This window comes from Symphalangus syndactylus, chromosome 1 (genome assembly GCF_028878055.3).
Source record: "Symphalangus syndactylus isolate Jambi chromosome 1, NHGRI_mSymSyn1-v2.1_pri, whole genome shotgun sequence".
Lineage (NCBI taxonomy): Eukaryota > Metazoa > Chordata > Mammalia > Primates > Hylobatidae > Symphalangus > Symphalangus syndactylus.
The window spans coordinates 64,503,245-64,514,494 of record NC_072423.2 but is presented as its reverse complement, the minus strand read 5'-3'; the positions used below and the strand labels follow the sequence as shown (position 1 = coordinate 64,514,494).

At 44.9% G+C, this 11,250-nt stretch overlaps 1 non-coding gene across 1 annotated transcript; it reads left to right on the top strand.

The window, feature by feature from the left end:
- The first annotated feature begins 7,157 nt into the window (after positions 1-7,157).
- On the top strand, positions 7,158-7,256 carry LOC129461692 (small nucleolar RNA U13). The gene has a single exon (XR_008650661.1). It is a non-coding gene; the product is annotated as a small nucleolar RNA U13 (small nucleolar RNA).
- Positions 7,257-11,250: the final 3,994 nt, after the last annotated feature.

Here is an 11,250-nt window from a genome sequence, read left to right as displayed (position 1 = left end):
CTGTGGTGCAGCCGCTTGTCCGCGTGACTGAGGAAACCTTTCCTTCAACTTCCCTCCTCTTCCCAGCTTGAATGTAATCGGAGTTGCTGTCCCCATGTTTAAGAAACAGACTGTGACTTCAACAACAATGAAGTGACTTCCTACACATCCCTCTGCACCACCTCTTGGGTGATTTAGAAGAGGAAACAAGATTTCCTCCTCCCGGCTCCGCTGGACAGAGCCTCCTCCTGCGTGGGTCAGCTGGGCCTGGGCTCTGGGGGTGCAGGAAGTCTCTCATCCTCTCACCCCATCCACATCCTGGAACTGGAGGATGAGCAGGAAGTGGAAAGTGTCAGGCAGAGTCTTTCAAGCTCACAGTCGGCTCCGGGCAGCGCGTGGGCCTTTAGGAAAACAATACAGAACTTTCCGAATGGTTCTTTTAATGGCTCTCTGCAAACATTTCACACAGTTGTGTTTGGCACTGCCAGTCACGAAGACTCTGGGATATTTATTTTGTTTTCTTTTCAGTTTGCTGGGGGGAAATAAAGTCACGGCTGAGTGTTGCTCTTAGTAACTCTCTTCCTGGTTGATTGGAACACCTTTGACAGTGGCTGGGCCGGGCCGGGCCCCTCCCTGTCCTCTCCTATGGGGCGAGTTACCACAGCAGCCCTCTGCCCAGGGTTCTGAAGATTAATTGGCCCGAGTTGATGCTTTAAATTTGGGAGCATGCCCCCATATACCAGGGGCCGGCTGCCAGCTGCCAGCTGTTCTGAACCTTAGGGCACACCACATCACGTCTTCAGTGCCCTCATTTGTGAAATGAAGGGGCTGGAATGGTGAAGTGACCCAGGTCGAATGTTATCTGGGTCAGTGAGCTCCTACCAGCCCCATACAGAGACCCCCTGGAGTCTTATGGGGCAGTGACCTCAGGTGTGCTCTGAACCCGTCTCCTGAAGCGTCGTCTTCTTTTTTTTTTCCATAAATTTTTTAAATAAATAGAGACAGGGTCTCACTAAGTTGCCCAGGCTGGTTTCAAACTCCTGGGCTCAAGCAATCCTCCTGCCTCGGCCTCCCAGAGTGTTGGGGCTGCAGGTGTGAGCCCCCGTCCCCGGCAGAGGCCTCTTCTCTACATTTTCCCTCTTCCCTCTTTCCAGGTTGAGACTTCTTGCTCCTGGGGCTGACCCCTTAAACTTTTCTTCAGCAAATCCCCACTGACTTGGCGTAAGACATGATCTGGCACGTTGAGCTTTCACACAGCCATCTTCTGGAGTCTTTACCAGGGTGGTTACTTTATTTTTATTTTTAGCCCTAGAATGCACCAATGGGGCCCAAAGATGGCAAAGTTGTAAAAACTTTGCTTTGCCATTGACTTCTTTTCAGTACTCTAGTCTTTGCTGTGTCAGGTCACAGCACAAGCCCAGTCGGAAAATACCCTGGGGGGCTCCTCCCTGCCCTCCCCACACTGCTCCTCCCTTTCCTTCTTTGGCCATTGAGGTAGTAATAGGAAGAAGGAGCTCTCTTTTATTAGGAGGTTGGCATTTATCAAAAATAACATTTTCCCTGACGAATTTCCAGACACTGCCCATCAACTACCTTGGGATTTCACTAATTTTGAAATGCAGATGGTTCTAAGGTACTCCCCACCCCCACGAGGGGAGATCTGAGGGCAACGCCTCTCTGACTTGGTATGAGATGGACGTTCGGAATCTCCATGTAAGATGAGAAATCTCAGCCTCCTCTGATCCCAAGCTAAAGGTGATGATACTTGGCAGAATTTCTTCAACATGGAGCCTCCCTAAATTTAGAAAGTAACGGACCATAAACAGAGACAGTATGAACATGAAACTGAAACTAAAACTGATACTTCAGGAATTATTTATCTTTCTCACTTACTAGTGAACAATTTTAGTCTTTGCTTTAAATCAGATAGACTATGTGAGTGTCTCTGTGAAGTATCTGGCACAAAATAGGTGCTCAGTTAATGTGAGCATTGTTCACTTGTCACAACACAGGTGGAGACTCCTGCTCAGAGTTAGCCTCCTCAGGGGCTGGGAGGGTGGAGGGGAGGAGAGGAGAAGACCCATACCTGCTGGCTGAGACCCCTCCTTTCTCCAGAATAGAATTGGACAGATGGGACCAGGCATGGTGGTTCATGCCTGTAATCCCAACACTTCAGGAGGCTGAGGCAGGTGGATCACCTGAGGCCGAGAGTTCGAGACCAGCCTGGCCAACATGGCAAAACCTCATTTCTGCTAAAAATACAACAATTAGCCTGGCGTGGTGGCAGGCACCTGTAATCCCAGCTACTCAGGAGGCTGAGGCAGGAGTATCGCTTGAACCTGGGAGGTGGAGGTTGCAGTGAGCCAAGATCACGCCACTGCAATCCAGCCTGGGTGACAGAGTGAGACTCTGTCTCAAAAATAAAATAAAATAAAGTAAAATAAAATAAAATAACTGGACAGATGGAACAGTCACATGTCAATGGATGCCTATGGCAGCTTGTGGGACGTCTTAGAAGGAAATGGATTGATCTGCCTGATTTGGCCTGGTGGCCAGAAAGCCTTTATATATGCACAGACCCCGAGGTTCTTCTTCTTTTTCCTTTTTCTTTTCTTTTCTTTTTTTTTTTTTTTTTTTTGAGATGGAGTCTTGCTCTGTAGCTCAGGCTGGAGTGCAGTGGCACCATCTCAGGTCACTGCAACCTCTGCCTCCCAGGTCTCGGTTCAAGCAATTCTCCTGCCTCAGCCTCCAGAGTAGCAGGGATTACAGGCACATGCCACCATACCCAGCTAATTTTTGTGTTTTTAGTAGAGACAGGGTTTCACCATGTTGGCCAGGGTGGTTTCGAACTCTTGACCTCATGATCTGCCCATCTCGGCCTCCCAAAGTGCTGGTCTTACAGGCATGAGCCACCACGCCCGCCCCCCTAAGTTCTTCTTAAAGCATTGATTGTCCCCTCCTTCCCCCGAAATTTATATATAAAGTAGATATATATAAATTGCCTCCCTGAGTCACATATCCTTGAGGGCCAAGTCATGGAGACTTTGCAAGGTCATAGGAGGCCTGGGCCTCTAGAATTCCCTAAGTCAGAGGCCTATTGGGCAACCAGTGTCTGTGAAACTGGAAGCCTGGGAGATTCTAAAATCATGCTGAGATGATGCTGAATTACCCGTCAATGTCTGTCATTTAGAAGTCTGGAAACCCAAACTGAGAAGTTCCCAGACAAAACTGCTGGACCTTGAAGAGGCTACAGAAGAGTGAGCTGTGGTGCCTCCATCACTCAGGAATGTCGAGGGGCTGTCCAGCTCTTCTGGTCCTGGTTCTCCTTTGTGTTACTCCCTCCTTGGCTTATACCTTGCCAAACTAAATCTTCTTCCATTACCATCACACAATTAGAATCAGGCCAGCAGCAGGGGCAATTTTGTCAAGTTGTGAAATGCAAACAGCTTTCTACCTTAATTGCTACCACTCTTCTGCTGCTGTTACTCTTGATTGCATCAGCACACTTCTAAATTTGGTGAATTTTTCTCTTTTGTGGGAGACGTGTGTGTGTGTGTGTGTGTGTGTGTATGTGTTCAGGAAAGCCACACTCTGGTCATGTCTCCAGGTCTCTAAGGAGCCCTCTCCTTGTCTGCATGGCTAGTCACCGTCCCATGCTGACTACCTCACCCTCCTGCCTAGGGGCCAGACCATGAGGGTTGGCATCGCAGCCTCCATGGCCTCCTTATGATTCAGCTCTGATGCTCTATCCGGCACTCTCTTTGGTCTCCACTGACTTTGGTGCCAATGAGTGCTCTGGATGCCTTTCCACAACCTCAGGAAAGGCAGCCTATCCTGCCTCATGGTTTTGGATGTGAAGTTGTTGCTTCTAAGCTAAGTGTGGTCAGGAAGTCTGTCCATCTATGTTTGTCAGCTAAGCCAAACATAGATTTGTTGCATCCCAACCCTGTGGCAGGCACTCTGCTAGGCACTGAGGACCCAGAGAAGAAGGATGGTTCCTGCTTTGGGGAGCTCTCCATCTAGGAGGGAGAGTGATTCACGAACACATTATTTCAAAACAATGTGGCAAATTAAGGGGTAGAAAAAATGGGTCCAGAAAATGCACTCAGAAGGTTTGGTTCAGCCAGATCTGATGGTTTAGGCTGCTGTTCTGATTGGACGGTACCTGGACAGAGCGGGAGTGTCAATATTTTGAGTATCCCCTGACAGATACAAAGCAGAGTGCTGAGGAGAAAGAATCAGATCAGCCGTGGGATGGGGGAGGATAGGCACCTCAGCTCTGACTTACTCAGTGATGACTTGAAAGCAGAGGAAGGAGGAAGTGAAGAGGAAGGGAAAGAGTATACCAGGCAGTGGCATCACCATAGGCTGCACGAGTGTAAGCATGCAGAAGCCAGGTGTGCACGGGTATCCCCATGGCCAAGTCCTTGAGGGTGGTGGAGAGCGGTGGGAGGCAAGGTGCCCTGTGAATGGTGGGTAAGCTCCAGAGGGACTTGGCCTGGTTTTTAAAAAGTGTATCTGGCACCCAAGAAAATAATGGAGTGAGGGAGTCAAGACTAGAGAAGAAAGTCTGAGGTTTGGTTAGGGAATAATTGCAACTCCCTAGAAAATAGACAATCCATTCTTATGGGGTGTCCCTTCATTCCCATTTCATGTATATTTCCCTCTTCATCCATAGCTTTGAGGCAAGTGACTGAAGGGCCATTCCCTTCCTCCTCTTCCTCCTCCTCCTCCTCCTCCATGTCTTTTTCCTCCTCTTCTCATCCTTCCTCTCCTCCTCCTTTTTCTGTTTCTTCTTTTGTTGTGTACTTTTTATTTTGAAATAATCTCTATAGACTCACCAGAAGTTGCCTAAATGGTACAGAGCCCTCTTTAACTCTCACCCAGCCTTCACCCAATAATATCATCTTACTTAATTTTTGTATAGTATCAAAACTAGGAAACTGTCATTGGAACAAAACTGTTAAGCAGGCTACAGACTACTCAGATTTCATGTTTCTACATGCATCTATGTGTGTCTGTGTAGTTGTATGCAATTTTATCACGCATGTGTCTTCGGGTGACCTCCACCCTCATCAAGATACAGAATGGTGCCATCACCCCCAGGGACCTCCTGCACTGTTCTTCACAGCTGCACCCCCCCGCCGCCGCCCTGTCCTGAAGGGCCACTCTGATGAGCTAAGCTATGGGGTTCAAACTGTTGCTGACACCAAAAGGAAGAAAAATATGCTTCTTGGCACATAGAAACCTTTGACTTTTTGCACTGTCTCCATATAGGTCAGGCTTAACCCCTGGAGGTTATGAATGTCATGGTGGACTCTGTGCTTTGGCCTGAAGCAGGATGTGTTGCTATTCCTGAGTCTGAGGGCGGCTGATATTCATGCCTGGGCTGCAGCCTTTCTTTAAAGCACCTTCTTTATGAGATCTCTCATGTCCTCGGGGCAGGACAAAACGGGGGGTTAGTCAGCAATGGACATGATGATTTTAACATATGCTAGAGGTGCACAAGAAGTAATTATTATGTGGCCTAGTGCACGTTTATTTTATAGACGTCATTGTTCTCCTATTTCTTTTAAAAAGCCCATTCCTTCCCAAATGGCGAATCATTTGTTCAATAACAACTTCTCATTCTCTCAGTCTATTGTGTACTTGAAATTCATAAATATCACTTATGTGCAGACTGACCTCACCATAGATGCATTCCTGAATGTATATATAAACCAGATATTTCAGTATTCAATTGCAAGTGTAGCAAGTCAAAGTGATTGTAATTTTGGAGATGTCATAATAGCAGCTTAGATTTGAAATCGTCTTGAGATATCATCTGGTATAGGTTTTGCTTTACTTAGGAATCACTTCTCCGAAGCACTGATGTTCATGGATGTTTGGGGATAGGAGTTCATGGCTCGTGGGACCACGGATCACTCCATGTCAGAGACTGAATCATTTGCTAGTTTCCCTTTTTAAAAATCCAATTTGGGGCCGGGCGCGGTGGCTCACGCTTGTAATCCCAGCACTTTGGGAGGCCGAGGCGGGCGGATCACGAGGTCAGGAGATCGAGACCACAGTGAAACCCCATCTCTACTAAAAATACAAACAATTAGCCAGGTGTGGTGGCGGGCGCCTGTAGTCCCAGCTACTCGGAGAGGCTGAGGCAGGAGAATGGCGTGAACCTGGGAGGTGGAGCTTGCAGTGAGCCGAGATTGCACCACTGCACTCCAGCCTGGGCGACAGAGCGAGACTCCGTCTCAAAAAAAAAAAAAAAAAAAAAAAAAATCCAATTTGGATCCCACAGAGGAGAAAAAAAGAAAAAAAAAAAGAAAATGCAAAATATTCTATCATATACATTTTCTATATTGGTTTGTCCTTTTGATCTACTCAGGATAAATGAAATTTCTTCTACAAACGGTCTTGCTGGTTATTTGAAAGCAGTTCTTTCATTTCCTTGAAGCATTCTCTTTCTAGTATAAACACCATTGTTTCCTTTAACTGGTCCTCCAGGCCCTCATTCCCCAGACTCTGCCATCCCATCACTTCCTCAGGATGTACTCTGGAGTACCCCATGTCACCCTTTAATGTGATGTCACGTTTTCTCTGTTATCACAGATAGAAAAACAACAACAAAGTTTGACTGACCTAACTATATAAACCACACGTAGGACATTAAACATTTTCAACAGAATCCTGCTTTTGTGATATAAAATCTCTGCTTTTAATTCTCCCTATGGTTCCTGTAAGAAAAATTGGTCATATAAATACTTCATCCACATAGTAAGCACTTTAAAAAGGTTCACTTTTATTATTATCACTAATTTAAAACAACTAATACTACGCATTAAAAAAAAACAGCACAGATAATGTCTCTAGTGGGAAGAGGGGCAAAGCCGAGCATTTGAGGGCACAGACACAGGGAAAAGGAAATCTGAGAAAAATAAAGCAGTTTCCCACATCTTAACTTCAGTCAGGTCGTAATCAAGCTTTCCTGACTCACTAAAGAGGTTCTGCCCTCCGAGGGGTGAATAGTCAAAATCAATTCACCGCTGACATGCACGCATGACAATCTTATTTCTTTGCATTCCTGAGATGAAAGCCTAATTGAGCGTTGTTTTAAAATTATTATTATTTTAAGACAAAGAGGAGTAAAGTTATATTTTTACACTTTAGTGATAATTTTTATGATCTTTTGTGGTTTCTAAGTATGATTGGGTTTTCACATGCATGTGTGAGGTGTGCCACCCTCAAACCTTGTTATGACGTCGGCACTTACCCATCTGACAAGAAGAAAGGAAAAAAACAAGAAATAATTTTTAGGTACTAAGACAAATGTTTTCTTTGTGTGTGTGTGCCACTTTATTTTTATTTATTTATTTGTTTATTTTTATTTTTTTGAGATGGAGTCTTGCTCTGTCGCCCGGGCTGGAGTGCAATGCTGCAATCTCGGCTCACTGCAACCTCTGCCTCCTGCGTTCATACGATTCTCCTGCCTTGGCCTCCCGAGTAGCTGGGACTACAGGCGTGCACCACCATGCCTGGCTAATTTTTTGTATTATAGTAGAGATGGGGTTTCATCATGTTGGCCAGGATGGTCTCAATCTCCTGACCTCGTGATCCGCCCGCCTCAGCCTCCCGAAGTGCTGGGATTACAGGTGTGAGCCACTGCACCCAGCCTATGTTTTTTTTTTTTTTTTTAAATTTTAGACTTAAGGGTGCATGTGCAGGTTTATTACATGGGTTCTTTGCGTGATGCTGAGGTTTGGGCTTCTATTGATCTCATCACCCAAATAGTGAACATAGTATCTAATAGGCAGATTTTTAACCTCACTCCCTCTCCTCCGCCCTTTGGAGTCCCCAGGGTCTATTGTTCCCATCTTTGTGTCCATGTGTACCCGATGTTTAGCTCCCTTTTATAAGTGAGAACATGCAGTATTTGGTTTTCTGTTCCTGTGTCAATTTGCTCAGGATAATGGCTTCCCACTGCATCCATGTTGCTGCAGAGGACATGATTTTGTTCTTTTTTATGGCTGTGTAGTATTCCATGGTGTATCTATGCCATATTTTAAAAATATAATCTGTCATTGATGGGCACCTAATTGAATGCATGTCTTTGTTATCGTGAATAGGGCTGCAATGAACAAACATTTGGTAGAACAATTTATTTTCTTCTGGGTATATACCCAGATATGAGACTGCTGAGTTGAATGGAAGTTCTATTTTTAGTTCTTCAAAAAAATCTCCAAACTGTTTTCCACAGGGGCTGAACTAATTTACATCCCTAACAACAATATATAAGTGTTCTCTCTTTTCTCCACAACCCTGCCAACATCTGTCATTTCTGGACTTTTTATTAAAAATAGCTGTCCTGGCTGGTGTGAGATGGTATGTCATTGATGTTTTGATTTGCATCTCTTCTGATGATTAGTGATGAACATTTTTCTATATGTTTGTTGGCTGCTTGTATGTAAGACTAGTGTTTTCCTGTTTGACTAAAAAATACTGGTATCAAGAGTCAGTTATTCATGGCCAGGCACGGTGGCTCACGCCTCTAATCCCAGCACTTTGGGAGGCTGAGGCGGGCAGATCACTTGAGGCCAGGAGTTTGAGACCAGCCTGGCCAACATTGTGAAAACCCATCTCTACTAAAAATACAAAAAAAAAAAAAAAAAAAGAATTCACTGAGTGTGGTGGCGCATGCCTGTAGTCCCAGCTACTTGGGAGGCTGAGGCATGAGAATCACTTGAACCAGGGAGGCGGAGTTTGCAGTGAGCCGGGATCATGCCACTGCACTCCAGAGCATGATTGTATCTCAAAAAGTAGAAAAGAATGAAAAGAATCAGTTATTCTTGCTTAAAGTGATACTAGGTCATATTAATAAACAGAATTAAATTCTTATTTATATTTTAAGTAGTTTATTTAGAAATAAGTTAAAACTTACAAAGGAATTACAAGAACAGTGCAAAGAACTCACATATGTCCCCAACCAGATTCCCTGACTCAATTCTACATCCTTCACAGCTATCAACTGTTAATATTTCACTGTATATGTTCCATTACCATTTATTTCTCTCTCTCTCTCTTTCTCTTTCTTCTCATCTCTAATGATTATTCCTAGTCTTTTTCTGACCATTTAAGAATCAGCTGTGGACATAATGCCCCATAACCCCTAAATATTCTGAAGTATGTTTCCCCAAAACTTTTCTACATATTCACTAAATGACTTTCCAACTATCTACATATTCACTAATGAATTTCTAAGTCAGCATTGAAATCAACTACTGCACTGTCCACAGACCTCATTCAGTTTTGGTCAACTGTCCCATCAGTGTCTCTTTTTCATTTCTGGTCCAGAATCCATCCAGAAATGCATGATGCATTTAGTTGTCCTGTTTTTTCCATATTTGCCAGTCTTGAACAATTCCTTACTCTTTCCCTCTTTGTAATTCCCCACTCTTGACAGTCTTAAAGAGGACAGGCTTTCTCTTCCTTACGACTGTTACCTTTTCGTGTATTCTCTCTTTTGTTGTGTCTAGACTAGAGTTTATCCCATTGATTTGTTATTATACTAATAACTGTATTTTTCATTTCTAAGATTTTTCATTATCTATGTTAATTTGTTCATGTTTCATTCCTTACTATTTTTGCCTCATAATTTCTTCTACTTTTTAAATGAAAATTATTCCATTATTTGAGCTATATGTACTATACATATCACGTATATTTTGTTCTATAACATAAATTTAAGCTGGCATGAATTTGATTCTGATTGTTGATTTTGTTGACTTTTCTTTCATTGAATTAGTCTTTCTCCCCTTGGCTTGCCCCTCTCTCTAGTGGTTCTGAGGGTTCCTCCACCAGTTCTCTGGGTTCCTAGGCTCATATGGCTTTTAGAACAGTGGTCCTGATGAGATTTGCCGTTATCGCAGATACAGTCACAGAGCTGCCAGGCAGCTTTGCTCAGTTCTTGGTATCTGTGTCCTTTCGTCCTCCAAGGCCTGTGGTTTACTAAAAACATTAGCCTCAGGCAGTGGTAGACACCAGTTTGTTTGCTTTTTTCCTTTCCTCCTCTATTCATTTCAGTAGTACAGTGGCCTTAGCCAGCCCCAGTCTTCAACATTGTGGAGCACAGCAGTTGGATTCCTGCCTGGTCTCCGGTCTTGTAGGCCTGGAAGCTGTTGCTTCATCCCTGTTCACTCCTTTGCATTTATGACCCATTTGCAGTTGCAGTGTTGTTTAATTCGTTCTTGAGAATAGGCTATGTCTTGTTTGTTTGTTTTTTGAGACAGAGTCTCGCTCTGTTGCCCAGGCTGGAGTGCAGTGGCACAATCTCAGCTCACTGCAACCTCCACCTCCCGGGTTCAAGCAATTCTCCTACCTCAGCCTCTTTTTTTTTTTTTTTCCTTGAGATGGAGTATTTCTCTGTTACCCAGGCTGGAGTGCAGTGGTGCAGGATCTCAGCTCACTGCAACCTCTGCCTCCTGGGTTCAAGCGATTCTCCTGCCACAGCCTCCCAAGTAGCTGGGATCACAGGCGCATGCCACCACACCCAGCTAATTTTTGTACTTTTTTTTTTTTTTTTTTTTTGAGACAGAGTCTCGCTCTGTCGCCCGGGCTGGAGTGCAGTGGCGCAATCTCGGCTCACTGCAAGCTCCGCCTCCCGGGTTCACGCCATTCTCCTGCCTCAGCCTCCGAGTAGCTGGGACTACAGGCGCCCGCCACCGCGCCCGGCTAATTTTTTGTATTTTTTAGTAGAGATGGGGTTTCACTGTGGTCTCGATCTCCTGACCTCGTGATCCGCCCGCCTCGGCCTCCCAAAGTGCTGGGATTACAAGCGTGAGCCACCGCGCCCGGCCTAATTTTTGTACTTTTAGTAGAGACAGGGTTTCACCATATTGACCAGGCTGGTCTTGAACTCCTGACCTCAAGTGATCCATTCGCCTCGGCCTCCCAGAATGCTAGGATTACAGTAGTGAGCCACTGTGCTTGGCTTCTGCCTCAGCCTCTTGAATAGCTGGGACTACAGGCGCCCACCACCATACCCAGCTAATTTTTGTATTTTTAGTAGAGACGGGGTTTCATCATGTTAGCCAGGCTGTTCTTGAATTCCTGGCCTTAAGTGATCCACCCCCCTCAGCCCCCACAAAATGCTGGGATTACAGGCGTGAGCCACCGCGGCTGGCGAGAATAGGCTGTATCTTTTAGCTTTCTATTTTTATATCTTACCTGTCATCATTTTATGCTTGGGACTTAGGAATGAGATAAGAGTGCTGTAGACTT